General features: G+C 42.4%; 1 protein-coding gene across 4 annotated transcripts in view; it reads left to right on the forward strand.

The window, feature by feature from the left end:
• The first annotated feature begins 919 nt into the window (after positions 1-919).
• CNOT2 (CCR4-NOT transcription complex subunit 2) overlaps positions 920-19,004 on the forward strand; it is a 132,793-nt gene continuing 114,708 nt past the window's right edge. For 2 of the 4 annotated variants that reach the window (XM_075931731.1, XM_075931743.1), the window contains exon 1: positions 920-1,043. The gene's annotated coding sequence lies outside the window, so the exon portion shown is untranslated. The remainder of the gene's footprint in view (positions 1,044-19,004) is intronic. The other 2 variants (XM_075931736.1, XM_075931750.1) reach the window with 2 other exon arrangements.

Here is a 19,004-nt window from a genome sequence, read left to right on the forward strand (position 1 = left end):
CATTGACTGTTACGGGCTTTCAGCATCTATCCGACAATGCCCCACAGTGACAGTACAACCTGTACAAGTGCACCTGGTTAGGATATGCACTGCCAACACATGGAGCAAAGTAGAGACATGCACAAGTGATGTAATTTCTATTGTGGCTGGATGCTGCGGTAAGTTAAGTCAACTTCAATTCTCTAGCAGAGACATGCCCTCAATGTAGATATGCTGATAAAGGGGTTCTCTCATTGGCATAAATAATCCACCCCTGAGATGCCGTAGCTAAGTGAACAGAAAAATTCATCCACCCCTTAGCACTGTCTACACACGGACTCAGATCAACTTAATTGTCACCAGGGTCCGGATTTTCCACACCTTTGAGTGATGTAGCCAGGACCAATTTTCCAGCACACAGCAAGCAGCCCACGGAGCTGCTGCCGTGCTACCCCTCTTGCCCCCGTTGTCTCCTGTGGGTGCGTGATGGGAACTGCTGTCTCCACCTCCCACGGGAGTGGAAGGGTCCAGGCCCCAACAGCCCCTTTTCCGTGCCCCGGAGCGGGCGTGTAACGGAGCCCCACGTGGGCAGGATGGGACCCGGGACTCACCCCCCTGCTGTGCAGTGAGTGTGACCGAGCTGCTGCCGCCCGCGCGCTGGGGGACCGCAGCACTAATTGGGTCCCCGCTCTCTCGGGCGGGAGCGTGTGGCAGGGCTCCCGCTCCCCTCCCACGGGGGAGGCCGCCCCCGTCCCGGCCGTGGCAGGCCCGGCTCCCTGCGGCAGCAGCGCCCTGGCTTCCCACCCGGGTTAAGCGCGGGGAGAGCGAGGCCCAGCAGGAGCCAGGCGGCAGAGGGGCCCAGCCTCCCGTGGGGGCGGAGGGAGCCGCGGGCCGGGCCTGGGCGCGCAGGCAGCTCGCGTCTCGCCCTGGTTCCGGTTGCCAGGCCGGGCGGCGGCGGGGTCACGGCGGCGGCGGGCGGGTCAGAGGGTAAAGGTCGCTCCCCCAGCATCCTCCGTGCTGGATACTCAGCCATCTTGGATCCGCGGGACAAGAAAATTCATGCGGTGAGTTCGGCCCCCATTATTTTCTGGCCCCCTCCCCGCGGCGCGCTCTGCCCGCTGCCTCCCAACGGGGCCCGCAGGCGCTGGGGGTGGGGCCCCCGGCGGTCCGGGCCCGGCTCCGCGGTCACTGGGCCCGGCCGCAGCCAGCCGGGTTTCCGTTTGCTTTTGTCTCCGAGGGAGAGAGAGAGGGGGGGACGCGCGACGTCTGAGTCGGGAGCGGAGCCCTTAGGCCCAGCCCAGGCAGCGGACCCGTCGCTTCCGCCATCCCCGGCCCGGCGGCGGCGGCGGCACCCGGGCCCCGCTCTGCGGGGAGGGAAAGGCCAGCGCTGCGGGAGGCGGCAGAGCCTGGGGCCCGCACCCTAGGGCCTCCTCATCCTCTGCGAGCGTCTGTGGCTTCTCACACAGCCGCGGCTTCCCTTCCTGCTGCCCCTTGCCCTGGCGGCTGCCACCCGCGATGTCCGCCCCTTGACTCGCCTCCTTCCCGCTCCCGCCTGTGCCCTAGTGTCTTGCTCATCTGACCCGTCCCCCTAGCCCTTGGCCTAGTTGTGGTTCTTGACACCCTCCCGCCCCATCGCGCGTTCGACTTCTTTAGGCGTCTGAGGAGAAGTTGGTGCTAATGTCCTCCCTCCCGTGTCTTGTGGCTTCGGGTTAAGAAACCAGTGAAGCGAAATCTGCCACCCACTGTCTCTGCTGCTACTGGTTTTTCCTTATAGGCGATGCTGGGGTTTTGCAGTTTACCAGTGTGGACTTGCGGCCTGTTATGTGAGCCCTGTAGATGAGAGAGGGCTGTGAAATAGGGTTAATTATTTCTGGTGTATTCTTCCCCGGCCTTTTTGAGGGAGGCTGAGATGACGTTGAAACAGGTTGTGATTCTTCCTCAGAAATGTTTGTTAAACAAACTTGAAGCACGCTGAACCACTTCCTCTGAGTGCTGCCTCTGTCTGTGTCAGAAGATGTCTTGTCTTCCTGTGTGTGTGATGTTTCTGTTTCAAAGCAGCTTTCACTGTGAACCAGCACTAATGGGGAAAATTCAGATGTCGTAGGGGAGAATGAATTCTTGTTTACAAATGTAGCTTGTACATCGTCCTGAAATTTGCAAGCCAAAGAATATGCACCTGTTACTTAAACTTTTATTATAATTCAAGTTACAGATGACTTTAACTTAAATATTTTGTAGTACTCTGTCAAATCTCAACATAATTACGTCATTGTGGATCAGCAGTGTTTACTTTTGGAAAAAACACATTTTGTTTGAACAACTTATTATCAAAACTTTAGTGTTATGTTAGCTTTTCATTTCTTACATAAAATGATTCCATTTGATTCTTGGATGAATTAAGTCCATGAAGGAAGGAAATACTGTTGTGCAGGCCAATATGAGTAACACCTGGTGGAAGTGATTGGCTGTTGGACTTAAATAAGTAATAGGAGAGCTTAAACTTTATCAAACTTTCTGTTACATCAGTCTGTAGACCTCATTAGGTTTCTGGAAATATGGATGTAGTTCAAACTATTGAGACACATGTAGAGCAGAACAATCAAATATAATTTAGGTTTTCATTGCAAAGATTCCTTTTTGTGGACTAACATATGCACTAATATCCTTTAATTTTTTTTTCTATTGTTGATCAAAGCTTGCGTGATCCAGGTCTTGAGGACTGCAGTGTTTTATAACATTATAACTGTTTTGGGGGAGAGTTCCAGCTGACACATGGTCAACTTCCAGATTTCCAGGGACTAGATCCTTTTGGTATTATGAAGGAATTTAAGTACCTTTATAGTTTATAACAAAAACTGGAATACCATTCACTAGAAGATGGCATTTTTTTTGCGGGAAGCTGTGAACATTAAGTATTAATAGATATTGGGGTGATAAAATGAGTTGTTGCCTTTTTGCTTATCTGTGGTGTTTCATTATCTTTTCTTTCTGATATTTGTCTAATGCCTTTGGCTAATAATTTGAAAAGGGACTAATGATTTTTGGATGCTTTATTTTCTGAATTGTCCAACTTGAGAGGCTTTATTTTATAAAGCGAACAAGTATTAAGGTATCTTCAGTTGACTCTACAAAATTGAGGTCCCAGAAATCTTTCTTGACTTTTGAAAATCTTGGCTTTTGTCTCCAGCTTGTTAAGTATGCCCTGTAACCAGGTACTTGGTATTAGATCTGAAACTAGAAACTTGCATTTTTAGGCTTCAGGTTTGCACAGTTTGGGTGCAGGATACTCTTGTGTGTCAGAGTTCATTGTGTTATAATAGTCATAACTTCCATAGTTATTTTTGTATTTGAAAATACTTTTCACTCAACTTGTAGAATTTGTAAACAACTTTTTTCAACTCACCAGTCTTAAGAGTAGATGAGGTGAGTACCTGTTATTAGCTTAGTGACTAATACTTGCACTGTCAAAGGCAAAATGAAAATAATCTGCATCAGACATTCTGATTTGAGCTAAAATATTAAGCCTAATACTGATTTGTCAGATTTTTCTTTCAGAAATGCACAAACAAATCTCAGTGAAATATACAGGAATTGTGCACGAGTATTCGAGTACAGAATTTGGCCTTAAGTACTGCAGAATCCTTGTGTTTAAAGTGGTGTTTAAAGAAATCTATAATACAACCTGTTACTTTTGTGCAGGTCTGAGTTCCTATTAAACAATATACGGTAGTTTTTCTTTAATTGTTGGTAAACTACTTGTCATATTTGTGCATATTTCTAGATGTTAGTCTAATCAGAGAAAGCCTAAACCCATATACAAATAGTGTACTATGTATGTACTAGTCTAAACAGAACTGAATTTCATTGGGGAGAAGAGGGAAACAAACAAGCAGATATTGTAAGACCCACAGGGTTAGTCAATCATTTTCATAATACATAAAACATATAGCTTGATATGTATTGACAAAAATCAAGAAATTCTAAAGTTACACTTGAATCCTTTGAGTTTCATTAGCTTATGTTGCAGTCTTAATATATTTTTTAAAATCATGCTAGAAATATGGTAAAATCATCCATGAAATTTTACAGATGCATTGGTAGTAGAAAACTCTTCTGATGTTTCAAATATACTATATCCAGACTCAGACTTGCTTGTTTTGTTTCCAGTTTCCTGGGTAGAGATCAAAATGTTCTTTTGTACTATATTTAAGACTATTACTGAAATAAAGAGTACTGTATTGGTCTGTCAGTGATGGCTCTGAGTGTACAAACACTTATGCTTGTGCTTTACTTTAAGCATGCAGATAGCCTCTGAGGAAGTGGGTCTGACCCACGAAAGCTCATCAGCTAATAAACCATCTTGTTAGTCTTTAAAGTGCTACATAGTCCTGTTTTTTGTTTCAGCTACACCAGACTAACACGGCTACATTTCTATCATTTGCCTTGTATAAGTGTGAAGTTGCGTAAGTATTTGCAGGATTGGAATCTAAGTACTGATGACTTTCCTAAAATTTAAATGTATTGTCTAGGTATATCAAAATTGGTATCATTGAGCTTTATTACAACAGTAAAAGATCTGCATTAAAAAAAATGCAAAAATCATTTCATGGACAATTTTAAACATGCTAATAACCCTTTACTGTTTTGTGGGTGTGTATATACGAGAGAGAGTTGACATCTAAAGAGCCATGTCTATGTTGAACTAATAGTTGCAATTAATTTTGTGTGTAAACTATTTTTGAGATTCAGTATTGCAGAAATAAAAGTACTGTTTTGTTTGTACACCTTAGATGTAAAATTCAACATACAATATCTTTTGAATTTAAGGGAACAATAATTGTTGCTGTAAAGAAGGATCCTAAAATGCATCATAGGCATGTCCAGGTTCCCAGGTTTTAGGGCTAGGCAGATAAAAGGCTAGGTGGCATCCTCTGGAAAAAAAAAAAGACAGAAGTGCTTATAACACTTAATTTACCCTAGAAAAGTTTGTCTGTATATCCTCCTTGTGTAGATGCTGCTTATGCTGGCAAAAGATTGTTTTTGCTGGGGTGGGTTATACTGGTTCCCTGGAAAAAAAAGTCAGCTATACTAGAAAAGGCACATCTTTTGCTGCATCTAAAATAAGGCTTGAGCTGATACAGAAATGCCTTAAAATCACATCCTCTAGCTGACATTATTGTACCAGCCAAAGCTGCTATATTAGACCTGTCTTCTGTGTCTCATATGAAAAAATTTAATTGACACGTGTCTCAGCTTAAATAGAAAGAGAGAACTGGTGACATATCAGGCAGTAGCTTGAAGACTGTTACACTGCTTGTAGCTATGTACAAACACGAAATACACGTCACTTATTGAATGTGTGGTTAACATCACTTTAGACTAATATTGCTGTAGAGTATATTAATGACTTATATTTTTAAAAAAAATTCTTTGCTATCCTTTGCTATCCTAATACATTTTGTCATGTTTGAATTAATTTAATTTCTAGCTAATATTTTTAGGTATTTCTTTAACAGATACGCTAGTTTTAGTAAAATTAGCCCACTTATACAATTTTTTAAGTTTTTAGTACTGACGCTGCTTCATTTATAATACACAAAAATACAGTTAATGCCTACCCTGGAAATCTTAAAATAAATAGGAATATACAGCTGCATAAGTAAAAGCAAAACATTTTTTTTCTTAGTTTTTTTGCCTCTCTGTTTTCAAGTTTGTAGAAGGTATTGCAGATTTAGCAAATAGGTGCTACCATAATACCAGTAACAAACACCTAAAGTCATGGCTCAAGATCTCAATACTTGGCACTGTATAAACAACATCAACATGATCTCTGCCCCAAAGAACCTAGCAGTTTTTGTTTTCCATTTTGTAAATGTTTCCCTCTGTCCCCTTCTTTGTCTATTAATAGTTCACTCTTTCCCCCATTAGTTATCAATAGTACTTTGAAAATATGATTTTTTTACTTAAACTTCATCTCTTCTGTCATCTGGGTGTGAACAACAATGTCACAGATTGGGAGACTTAAATATCAAAATCCATAGGGCATTCCTCACTAGATTGTTTATAGATTAAAATTTGGAACTAAGCTATTTGAAAAGCCTTTAAAATAATTAAGTGTTGTGATCTTTTAATTTGCTTCCCTTTTTTTGTTTTATTTGCTCAGAGTAACTAATCTGAAATTCATTAAAGTCTTTCTTTCATATTCTTTCTATTTGTTTTTTTTCTCTCCTCGTAATGCACCCTAAATTTCGGGTATTTGCTGTATGTAGTAGCTTCAGAAAATTGGGTTAGAACATTAGTTGTGCTTGAGACCTTTTTAAAGAATTCTGCTCAGGTTTATTAGAGCTCTTGAAGCAGATAACACAAACAGTTTGTTGAATGAGTTATTTGTAAAAAGCTATAGTTTGTTTACTAATACAACTAGTATTAAACACTTGTACTCTCTTGGGTAGTGAAATGGAAAATATTACTTTGCATGTTATGATTGCTGGAGCAGTAGTCCAGAACATGGGAACAGGAGTAAGAAAACCTGAGTTCCGTTCTTGGTCCTTCTGCTGACTGGAGATGCCTGGTCTGTTGTAAGTCACTTAACCAATTTGTACCTCAGTTTCCCATATGTAATACTGAGATAATACTCTTATTTGTAGCTTTGTGGATGGAAAGGTCTGTAAAAATATTAGTAACCAACAACGGTAAATGCGTAAGCAGTATGAAACTAGCACTAAAATCTATTGTGTACTCTATTAGTAGGTGACAGTTCTGTTGTTTGCACCTGATTATTTTGCAGGAGTGTTCCTAACTCTGTTGTAATATAAATATGAATATTTGTTTGGAACCATTAACAAGGAGTTTTTCACTTAAGTGTTAGAATGAAATAGAATGACTAATTTATATAAAAAGTAACTGAGTTTCTTTCAAGATATGGGCTGTAAGTCTGAATTTGTAGATCATTCTTTGGCAAAGAAGTTTTCCTAATGCTGTCCAAACGGCACATGATGCCATTTCTTTAAGTTTCTGCAACTACTTTTCACATGGAGGTTTTAAAACAGCCTTCTAATTAATTAGTGCTCTTCCTTTTTTTCAGTTCATACAATTAATATATGAAATGGGAAATATAGGTTGAAACTCTGTAGTCTTGAAACCCTTCAGACGTGACCAATTTTGAATGAGGGAGTTTTCTGGACCATGGGGAAAAACAGCATTACCAACACTTCCACTGCTTACTGTACTGTTAGAGGACATTTAGGGGTAAATTAGAGCTAAACGACAGCATAGAACACTGAGAGCTAGGACTGGTGCCTTGTAAAACTGTATGGAACTGTGGGATACTTGGCCACACCCATGAAAAGTAAACACTTGGCTAGCTAAAATCATTCCAGATGACAGATGTTTCCAGACTAGAGAGGTTCAACCTGTGCTTGTTTTCCTCACAAATTACAAATAATTCTACTGAATGGCTAGTTATCAAGTGCATATTCAGATAAAATTCATAGTCGGTAAAGAAACAGGAATAAGTTTGGTGCACTTTCCTTTTTGTTGTTACAGTTGTATAATAGCATTTAGTTTGAGAGAGAACACTTTTTACAAGTAGAGTGTAAAAAGGAGCACAGTCAGAAATAGCTACAAAGAATGTCTTCCATTTCATATAAATTGTATAAACTGGAAGTAGGAAAACACTGTTTCATTAGAGCCAGAAGAGAACAGTATAAACAGGTTTATGTGACAACTAGGTACTGAAAGCTCACTAGAGACTTTGCTATTGCTATTGATTTTTGTGTGGAAGGCAGTCTGATACGATAGTGATAGGCAGCAGTATAAACCCCCTAAGATAGAAATCTGACAGATAAAGAAACGGTAATGTGTTTGTTAAAGAATTATCCAACAAATAGAGAGTTTAACAGGGCATATCTTGAAACAAACTTCTAAATATGTGCAAATTCAATTTCCTTCAGATATTGACATGAAAATGCTTCTGACTAGTGGTTTTCAGCCTGTGTTCCAAGGTCCATGGGTCCACAGATTGTCTAAGATTTTTGAAGGGGATCTGTATCTCCATTTTAAATTTAACTTGAGTCCTTTAAAAAAAAAAACCCTACTGTTTTAAACAGTAAGGATATTAAATATCAATTATTTAATTGAATAGTCCATTAAGCTCATGAATACTTATCGGTTACTTCACTATTCTATAGTCCCCGGAGCTGGGGCTGGCAGCCAATGCGCTCCATTCCCACTTGCGAGAAGTCCCCTGCTATCTGCGCTGCTGGTTGCCAGGCAGGAGCTGGTCTGTGAGGGGAGCCAATTTAAAAAACAGCTCCCCTTGTGGATCAGCTGCCTGTTGCCCCTTGCTACTGCCTCTGATATAGAGGCAGTAGCACGGGGTGGCAGCAAACCCTTTCTGGGGGAAGGATCTGAGCTCGCAGACCCAGTGTGAGCTGGAACTGAGCTGTACTGCTTACCCCCTCCCCCGGCTCCTAATCCACTTGTAATGCAGAGCTGCAGTGGGGGTAGGTCCCTGTACCCTGACCCAGTGTGAGCTGGGCTGCTGGCCAGCATGATCAAAAAATTACTGGCAAAGGGAAGGGGAAAATGTATGTAGCTTTTGCTAATTGGTTAATGGACTACACTATTTCATTACTACTAAACATACCTACAATACCACCTTGTTCCTGTTACTTACCTGAATTGAACCTGGGTGCTAGTTAACTGGTAAGAATTGCTTTACTGGTATGCTTACCAGTTAACCAGCAGGGTGAGAAGGGGGCAGCCCTCCACCTGCTGCAGCCCAACTGGCAGGAACCCTGTTGCCTGTAGGATTTCCCCCCCCCCCCCCATCCGCTGACGCAGCGGGACCCTAAGCCTGCTGGGATGTAGGAGCCCCCCTGGGGATGGCGGAGGCTGGGTTGGAGGTGCCTTCCCTGCACAGTGGGCTAGCTGAACCCTACCCAGTTAACTGAAGTTAACTAGTTAAACTCTTTCAATTAAATCATCTAACCGGTTAACTTTTTCCCTGCATATTTAAATCCCTAATGCTTAATCCTGTTCTGTTTTGTGGGTTTTTTAAGTTCTTTAATTTGTAACACTTAAAATATCAGTTAAACTATCTAGCCATGCTATTGTTTCAGTTATAGAAGAGATTCCTTAACTTTTTATTGTTTAAAATTCATATACTTTTAATGGTAGCGTAGCTATTTAAAGATTTTTATTAAGAATTCCAGATGCAACTCCATATTACTTTTTGGCGGCCAAGTCACATGTAAGATTTGATGTTTTTACATCCAGTAATAAATTTTAAATACAGAAATATATTTTAAAATGGATAGGAATATTTTTATAACAGATTGCGTATCACAAATTATTTACATTAGGGATATTGGATATTGGGTAATTGAATAGGTGTGTAATTGTGTGACATCTTTGTGGTTACACGAGTATTCAATAGTCTTCGGGGACAGGGCTGGCAGCCAGTGAGCACTCGCCTCCATTCCCAGGGAGCCTTCACTCCCAGGGAGCCTCCTGCTTCTGTGTCAGAGGCAGCAGCACAGAGTGGCAGGGGAAGTTGGTCCATGAGGGGAGCCAGTTTAAAAATCAGAGGCAGAAGCATGGGGTGCTGATACAGAGATAGCAGTGCTGGGTGGCAGCAGCTCCTGTCTGTGGGGGAGGGGGCGAGGGTCTGAGCTTCCTACAGACAGAGGCTTCTCCACGGGATAGGGAACAGCCTCTGTCTGTGGGGAGCTGGGACCTCCTGGAGAAGGGGCTGCCGCTGCAAAGTAGGTCCAGGCTCACCGTGGACAGAGACTGCTCCATGGGATGTGGAGCAGCCTATTTCAGTGGGGAGCTCAGACCCCTTGTGGATAGGCATTGCTGCTGCAAAGCAACCTCTGCTCACAGCTGACCCAGGCTCTCCACTCCCTCTCCACTCCCATCCCCGCCGCCCCAGCTGCTGCCTTTAATGGAGGCAGCATCAGTGGCCTTTAATGGAGGCAGCATCAGTGGGGGTGGGAGGAGGTGGCACTGCAGAGCCAGTCCTTGGGGGAGCCATCTTTTAAGCTGACTCCCCCCAGCATGAGCTCCTGCTTCCTCCTCCCACCTACTGCCTTTTATACAGGGGCGGGAAGGGGGGGAAGAATGCATGTAGTCAGAACATTAACCGATAAGATACACGATGACATCCCTAATTTATATTGCTTAGGATTTTTACAAAAAAGTGCTTAAGATCACTTATTTAGGAACCTAGTAACTTTCACTGCATCTAGCAGCTTCCATTCAAATCAAAGCCTTTGAGTCCATCTTGAGGAACCCATTTATCACATGTTATAAAAATGAATTAAGGTTTGCATCTTAAGAGCAAGGATTCCCAAATTTTGACCCAGCTGGCACTCTTGCATGAAATGACTCACTGAAGGCATAATCAGTGTGTATATTTCCTGCATACACTGCTCTGTGTTGAACCAGCTAAATCCAGCAGGTAGTGAAAATGGAACAGTGTTTGCTGGACTCTGTAGCCTGGGTGGGAGGGGGAAGGAGGAGAGACTTGTTTTTGTTTTTAAGTATAGTAAAAACTATCTTAGTGTCATCTTGTAGAATACTGTGGTTAAGGTGAGTCCACAAGGCATGCAATAGCCACCCTTGGCAAAGAGTTTGCAGTGAATTACCCAAACTGCTAGTTATGAAGCGTACAGATGCTAGAATCTTGGCTAAAAGGAAAATTGGGCTGTTTAACTGCTGTGAAGGTAATGAATATTGTGTCTAACCCAGTGGTCACCAACCAGTAGATCGGGATCTACTGGTAGATCTTTGAGCCTCTGACAGGTGATCCTGACTGGTTTGGTCAAGAGGCTGTCAAGGGCAAGCACTTTGGCTGCCCCTCCCGCCTACTGCTGTGCATCTTCTGCCCTTTGCCTTGGAGCTGTCCCTCCCCCTGGGGAGCCTCCTGCTTGCTGGGCAGGGGAGGGAGAGGAGGGCTGCTGATGTCAGGGTGTCCCCTCCCACTCTGTATCCTATTTTCACAAAGCAGGGCAGGGAGCACAACAGGACTTGGGATGGAGTTTGCTGGCTGCTTTAGGGAGTGGGGCCATGGCCAGGGCAGGGGTAACCCTGCCTTAGCCCCACTGCACAACTGCCCAGGAACCACCTGAAGTAAGCAGTGCCCAGCTGGAGCCCACATCCCAAAACCCTACCTCAGTCATGAACCCACTCCTGCACCCCAAACGCTTGCCCTAGCCCTGAGAACCCCTGCATCCAAAAACCATCCCAGAGCCTGCCCCAAACTCAGCTCAGAGCCCCTCTCACACTTCAAATCCCTTAATCCAAGACAAGATAGGGAGGATGGAGTGAGCAGGGGCAGGGCCTCGGAGAAGAGGAAGGAGGAAGGTGGGGCAAGGGTATTTATATTTGAGGTAGATCTTGGATTGCACTTAAGTTCAAAAAGTGATCTTGTGCTTAAAAAGGTTGGAGACTACTGGTCTAACCCATCTGTAGCAGGGAAAACATAAACAATGTGGGTTATGCCCATGAAAGCTCATGATACCATCTATGTGTTTTGTTAGTCTCTAAGGTGCTGCAAGACTATTTGTTGTTTCAGTTTTCCCAGTTACAGATCAACTCAGCTACCTCTCTGAACCATTTGTAATAAACAGAGGAATAATGTCAGTGGATTCATATGAGGTTTTTTTTGCCATTTCTTCCTACTATGATGCATGATTTTGAAATCCGATAAAAATTTAAAGAATAGTGAATATCTTAGATGGCAAGGGATTGCAGAGTTTAATCTTGGAAGCTGTGCTAGGTTAATATTGCAGTGTGAAGTGTAAAACTGAGCTAGAATAGGTATAATTTTGAAAAAGGGTAGAAATGAACTCGTGAAACCAAAACAATTTTGTTAATGATGTGTCAGGAAGAAACTGTTCTTAATGGCTTCTGGAAACTTCAGAATCTTGTCTGCCTGGAATAGGATACTTCAGTGCTGAAATCTCTCAAACATTCTAGTATGAGTGAGGGTAGAAACGCAACTCTAATCTTAATTTTGTGTGTAGTTTTGTCAGTGTGCTCTTCCAGATATTGGAACAAGGTGAAAATCTCCATTAATATTCTTGGGCAACTGTGGTTTGGATACTTCATTGTAATTGGCCATGGCTTTTCAGTATATCCCGTTAATTTTCTAGTATATTCTCCTTAAAGTGTGAGCATATCATCTGTGTTCTGTAAATTATTATTGCCAATTTTCTTTTTGTATTGGACCCAATATGGTATATTCAATTGTATTTACTTCCATGGAGTTATTTTCTCACATCTCTATTAACAAATATAACTGCGTTTTATAAATAACAAACATTTTATCTGTATGAGATAAATTTCTGTTACCATGTTCAAAATCCTGCAGTGGCATTCTTGGAAAGTCCAAGACAACCAACAGTTTGAAAATATTGTGTTGTACTTTGGCAAATGCTCATGCAGTTTAAGGACATACAGTGTAGGTATGGTATATACCTTGGTTTGATAAGTGTAATTTTTTATTTTATTTAGCAAACCAGAGTTAAAATACATAAGACTTTTTTTGTATTGAAATCCAGCTTTAGGGGAAATTCATGGTCAATTTATACTTTTCACTTTTGGCTTTTCTCTGCCTATAGCAGTGCATTTACTGGCACTCAGAGAGATCTTTGACATGATATTCCCAAGTACTTGATTTGTGTGCTCTTGCGGAATTATAAATTATGAATTAACCTAAGCATTTAGCAATTTATTGCTACATTAAATGATGGAATGCATCACATACCTAACTTATGGTATCTCACAGTCATAACAAAAAATAACTGGAGGGTTGGAGCAGTGTAACTTTGACTTTTGGGGATAGATCTTTCAATTGAGAGTAATCTGGTTTTAGTCTTCTCTTTTGCCTCATGATCTGGTTGTCTAGGAAAAGAATAGTTCCTCTTCTAAACCCTAGATTGTCTACATCACAGCTAAATGTCTACAGCTGGCTTGTGTTGGATGACTGGGACTTGTGGTTCTTAGGCTGCATGGCTATTAAATTCCTGTGTAGATGTCCATGCTTGAGCTGGAACTCTGAGGGGGAAGGGTCCCAGAGCTGAGATGTCCACACTGCAGCTTTACAGCCCCTCTCTGCCTGAGACTTACAAGCCCAAGTCTTCTGTCATGGGTCAGCCGAGGATGTTTAATTGCAATTAGACATATCTATATGTAGTGTCTGACTGGCAGTGTAATCTGGGTTCCTTATCTGGAATTAATATCTTAATATCTCTTTTTCCTTTGCCGCCTCCTTCCCCTTCCCCACTATATTCAAAAAACAACCCCCTGGCCTGAGTTTGGAGGTACTTTAAAACCAGTCTCGATTACTTGGTTGAGAGTGTGGGTTAGAACCATTCTCCACTTTAATTTGGGCTGGAATTGCCCACTTCACAGTCAGAGTGCCTAGATGTCTGAACAGAAAGAACTATGGGCATGTTCACAGGTGAATGCAGAAGGTGAGGAGCAGTGACAAGGATAGGGATTTGCAGATGGGACATGTTAGTGGTACACACCAGTGTTCCCTTTAAGGTGCATTTGGCAGCAAAGCTTCACAAGTGATTGACTGAGCAGGGCTCATTAGTCAGCTCCCTGCATGGAGCCCTGAGCCTCTGATGGGGTGGGGCTAATTAATCACCTGTGGAGCTGTGCTACAGCGCAGGTTAGAGGGAACACTGGTACACTTACTGGGTTAGGCTAATCCAGGTGTCCAGATTCAAGTGCCAGTCACTTGGTTTAATGGTGCAGTGTAGACATAAATTTTTGAGTGCAGCTGCACCTGCAGCGCGGGGGAGCAATAATCTGGAGTCATCTTAAATAATAGGAAGAGTGTCTCCTCTGTTTTATTGCATGTCATCTTATTTCTTCAACTATCTCTATTTAAAAACAAGTGTGCACTAATGTTTAACAGTGCATAGAGATACCTGAAAAAAAAAATATATATTGTGTGTGTGTGTGTGTGTGTGTGTGTGTATATTTAAGATGAATTTTAAGATCAGTTTTTTTTATTTCTTTCCTGGTTTTTCCCCTCTTAACCCTCTTTTTGGTTAAATAGAATTATCTTAATGCCATTTTTTTCTGAAGAAGTTTGTAGGTCAGTGTCTCTTAAAACAAAATGAATTCGCAATCAAACCTGTTGTCATGCAGAGTTATGAAAACAGTAAACCTTCTTTATACTGTTTATCTGAAGTGATATACAAGGGATTTCTTAGGTGTGTTGTTAGTGATTATATTAGTCAAGGTAGCTTAAATATTTCAAGCAGTCCGTAGATGTCAGTTAATGTTACATTTTGACAGGAAAAATAAAATGTTGAAGATTTGGTAAGTGCATCTGTATTTTTTCTGAGCTTCGTTGTTTAAAGAATACATAGTATAGGCAACTCAGAACAGAAATATCATTAGTACAGGCAGGATCCGCACTTACGAATGGGGCTTTCTCGCCCCGGAGCTCACAGGCAGCGGTCAGCCACCTCGACCTCCGGGGCGAGAAAAGCTGCTCCCGGTGCCCCTGGTCTGCTGGGGACCGTCTCCAGCAGACTAGGGTCATCGGGAGCAAAGCTGCAGCCCTGGCGGGTTTGCTAGTGGTGCCCCTGGTCTGCTGGGGACCGTCTCCAGCAAACCAGGGGCACCAGGAGCAAAGCGGTCCCGTGCCAGAGCAAAGCCTCAGAGGCAAGGCACCCCCTGCTGCTGCTTTGCTCCCTGTGTCCCTGGTCTGCTGGGGGGGGGGGAGGGCGCAGCTAGTGTGCCCCCCCCAGCAGACCAGGCTTTTGTTGTGGACCCTGGGGCAGAGCAGCTGGGGCGCTGCCGGTTGGTCCCGCAGCACGGCTCTGGGCACTACTGGACCAACCCGGCAGCACCCCAGCTGCTCTGCCCCAGGCGTCCTGATTCAGCCGCTGCTGGTCAGTTTCAGCAGCGGCTGAATCAGGACTCCTGGGGCAGAGCAGCTGGGGTGCTGCTGGGTTGGTCCAGTAGCGCCGAGGAGCGGTGCTACTGGAACAACCCAGCAGCACCCCAGCTGCTGTGCCCCAGACGTCCCCAAGTCAGCCGTTGCTGAAACTGACCAACGCTGACTACAGGAAGCCCGGGGCACAGTTGCTCTGCCCCGGGCTTCCTGGAATCAGCTGCTGATCAGTTTCAGCAGCAGCTGACTTGAGGTTCTTAAGTTGAATCTGTATGTAAGTCAGAACTGGCGGTCAGTTTCAGCAGGGGCTGAATCTGGACGCCAGTTCCGACTTACATACAGATTCAACTTAAGAACAAACTTACAGTCCCTATCTTGTACGTAACCCGGGGACTGCCTGTAGTCTGCATAGATCAAGATATTTTTGGATGTAAAAATACAGTGAAGCAATTATATTGTATGCTTTGTCTTCATTAGACCTTTTCTTAAACTTTTCCGCTTGTGGTTACTATTGGTGCAGCTCTGTCTGATGTGAGTTCTGGTGAAAGAGATGGCACTGGTGGCTGCTGGCATTTTAATCATTGTCATCTTGACCTGCTTTGAGAAGGATTGGGTAAGAGTGATTAAAGTGTTCACAACTAATGCACGTTCTTTGTCTTTAGCATTGTTGTTTGCACCATTAGGATATTGAGAGAGTCTTGTGCAACACAATCTATTCATTTGTCAGTAAACAAAAAATTACTGAGGAAAGTTAGCACCCAGAAGGAGATTTATTATGATGTAGAATATTTATGCTTCAAAAAACTACCAAGTGTAAAGGCTTAGAAATGACCAGCTAAGGGATGTAGTAATACAATAGAAGAGACTACATCTATTCAGCACACACTTTTTAGTTGAGAGATACTGATACAAGATAACTAAATACAATTAGCATGTTTAATTTTAAGTTTTATGCACGATCAAAGAAAAATGTCTGCTGATGGTAGTCATTACCAAGATCATAATTTTGACTTGCTTTTCATAAAAGTAAAAATATTTTCAACTTTCTATATTTAATAGAATTAAGTAATCTTTCAGGTTTTCTGGATGTTTGTGTTATCACTTAATTGTTAACTGTCAGTTTGTTTTCGGTTGTAATATAATTACATATTTTGTCCATTATGGCGCATAGTTCTTTTAGTTGTGAACATGTTATCTTGAATAATTACTAGTATGTACATATTTTTTAAATTGGGGAGTGAGCAAAAACACATTGTACACAAAGGACAAGAGAATTATAAATAAAATAGAAAAGAGAAAAGCATTTGTCTTACAAACAAGTAGACCCATTACAAGTTTTAAGAAATCATTTAAAAACATTCTGCTTTGACTGTTGCTAAGTGTGTAGAGGGGTTTTCCTCAGCAAGCTCAAAAACACAGTCTATATGCTGTATAAGAGTAAAATTTTGGTACCTTCTTGCAGGTTGACACATTAATAATAACAATGTTCATTTGAAGTCTTCTCCCCAGACTTGGCTGTTGCTACTTATACTGGATCTCCAGAGTGAGAGGACCTAAGTTACAAGGAGAGTTACAAGGAGAATTCTCAATGCCCTTGTATCAGTGAGATAATGAATCATATGTTTCAGAGTGCACCTAATATCTGTTGCTGCGGTTGGGGTTGGTTTCTTAGAGAATGTGTTCAGTGTGGAGATCTAGCTAGTTTTTTACTGCTGTGTACCTCTTACCTCTCTCTAACAATGTGATCTACATTACCTACTCAAATTTAACATTTACAAATCTGAAAATTACTGATTACTAGGATATGGTTGGGAATATGTCCCTTGAATAAGAAACAGGACTTTGATATCCTAGTATAATGGTTCTCAAACTTTTTGTGTGACCCAGTTGAAGAAAATTGTTTATGCCTGTGACCCAGCATAATTATATCTTTTGACTAGAGTGCAGATTCTAGGATGGGACCACAGGGATGAGGGGCTTGGGGTGCAGGAGGGAGTTCCAGGTTGGAGGGTGAGGGTGGGGCAGAGGGGTTCAGTAAGTGGCTGGGCTAAGGCATGAGAGTAGGGTGCAGGTGGGTTCAGGTTCTTGCAGGCTATAGGGTAAGCCTGGGGATGAGGTGCAGGAGGGCATTTCTGGGTTGGGGGAAGCTCAGTGCTGGGATGGGATTGTTGGAGCACAGGCTTAACTCTGAGGATTCCTGGTCAGTGATGCAGTGGAATGGTAAGGCAGGGTTCTTGCCCGTCCTGGCACAGTGGGACAACACTGCACCTTGGAAGCTCCTAGCAGCAGTTCAGTTCCACAAGCTGCCATTATCCCAAGCTCTGGCTCTTCATTCACATTGGCTGGTTCTCAATACACAAGGATCCCACAAACATAACAGCCTCACTCTGTACACAATGCTGATTCATTTCCAAAACACAGTTTGTCCTGTGCACTGAATGAGTTGAGATTCTATGTAAAAAAATAGTATGTACTAATGCAGTGATAGGCTATATCATTATGCTTATCAAACAGGGACTGAATTAAGGTTGTCTGTGCAACCTTAATTCTGTCATTTTTAATGTTCAGAGTTTGATTTTGCAACATTAGCATGCTTTTAACATAGGTTTTGGGGTGTAATTTCCTAAGTTTCCAAAAACCTTTAATTTTGAAAATACAGAAATTCCATCACTTGCACCATGTTCATCTTCCCTTCCTCTGAACTGATCATCAGTAGGATTGATACCTTTAGATTTACAATATGGTCCTCTACCACTTGCATGGATGGAATAAATGTCAGTATTAAAAAGCTATTTTATGGACCTGCCCACTAGAGGGGGATGGAGACTGACTTTGCTAATGGGTTCTATAGCTGCCTGCTACACAGCAAATGAACATTGAGATTTAAGAATAATAGGTTCAGTGTTGGGTTCTGGAGGGTTGTTTCTAGTGGTTGGAATCTTTTGTCCTGGTCTCCATAGCTTCTTGTCCTTGTTCATCTCTCCATCATTGTACTCCTATTTTATCCCTTTCACAGCACCTGTCCCACTCTGTTCCTATTGGTTCTTCACCCCTGTGTATTCAAATCAAGATGCCGCCTTCTCCTCCATGCAGCCTGAGTGCCAGCAAGGAGAAGCACAGGAGAATTAGATTCTGTGTTCTCATTTCTGGTGCCCAGCACTCAAGTGAGAACTGTCAGATGGGAGGAAGAATTTCAGGAGTGTCTTCAGCTGCTTCTCCCTTAAGATGGAGCATGTTCACTTGTTCTGTTGGAATGCCACTTGTGCAGTCCAGTTACAAGTGGGAGCTGCTTGGGAATGGAGCATGCTTTGTGCAGATGAATTTGAAGAAAATTTAGCTGTCAAACTCTTAAATCTCCAAACAGCAAATAAGAGTGAATTTTCAGAAGCTTAAACATGTCCCAAAATGGATACGTTTTCATAAGGACGACATAAGGCATACTCCTGACACGGAAGAGACTCCTTGCCAAATTTTAAGTCTTTGCTCCAAAGCATGGATGTGCTAAAGTTTCTCTGCGTAACTTCTCTGTAACAATTTTTATGATTAAAACCTACTTTTTCCCAATAAATTTTAGAAACTATTGACCCATTTTGGAGCTGATGCTGCCTATAATAAAAGTTGTTTTCTTTATGAAAACTTATAGAAGTGATATCCAATCTCCTCAAAGAACATTTTAAAAATAAGTTAATTGACAGGGCCTTCAAAAAAAATCCTAATTTCTGGTCTATTCCACTTCTATAGAGATTAGCCCAGAAGTGATAGGACCAGGGGTTAGCAACCTTTCAGAAGTAGTGTGCCAAGATTTAACTTCTGTTTACAAGTCTGTGTGCCATTTATATTTTCAGCAGCTTCATTAACAAATAAATTAAGATGGAAATCTTATTGTGTAGTGTGATCCTTGACTTGCTTTCCCTTGCCTCCTAGCTCTTAATACATTTAAAAAGCATAAGTGCAGTGGGGGGGACCCAGCTTGAGCTGGGAATCAGCTGTCCCGGCTCACGTCAGGTCCCCCAGCTGCGCTTCGGACTTTTAAATGTATTAAAAGCCTACAGGCTCTTAATATGTTTAAAAAGCAGAGCTGCAGTGAGGTTAGCTCCCG

The sequence above is a fragment of the Pelodiscus sinensis genome, chromosome 1 (genome assembly GCF_049634645.1).
Source record: "Pelodiscus sinensis isolate JC-2024 chromosome 1, ASM4963464v1, whole genome shotgun sequence".
Taxonomy (NCBI): domain Eukaryota; kingdom Metazoa; phylum Chordata; order Testudines; family Trionychidae; genus Pelodiscus; species Pelodiscus sinensis.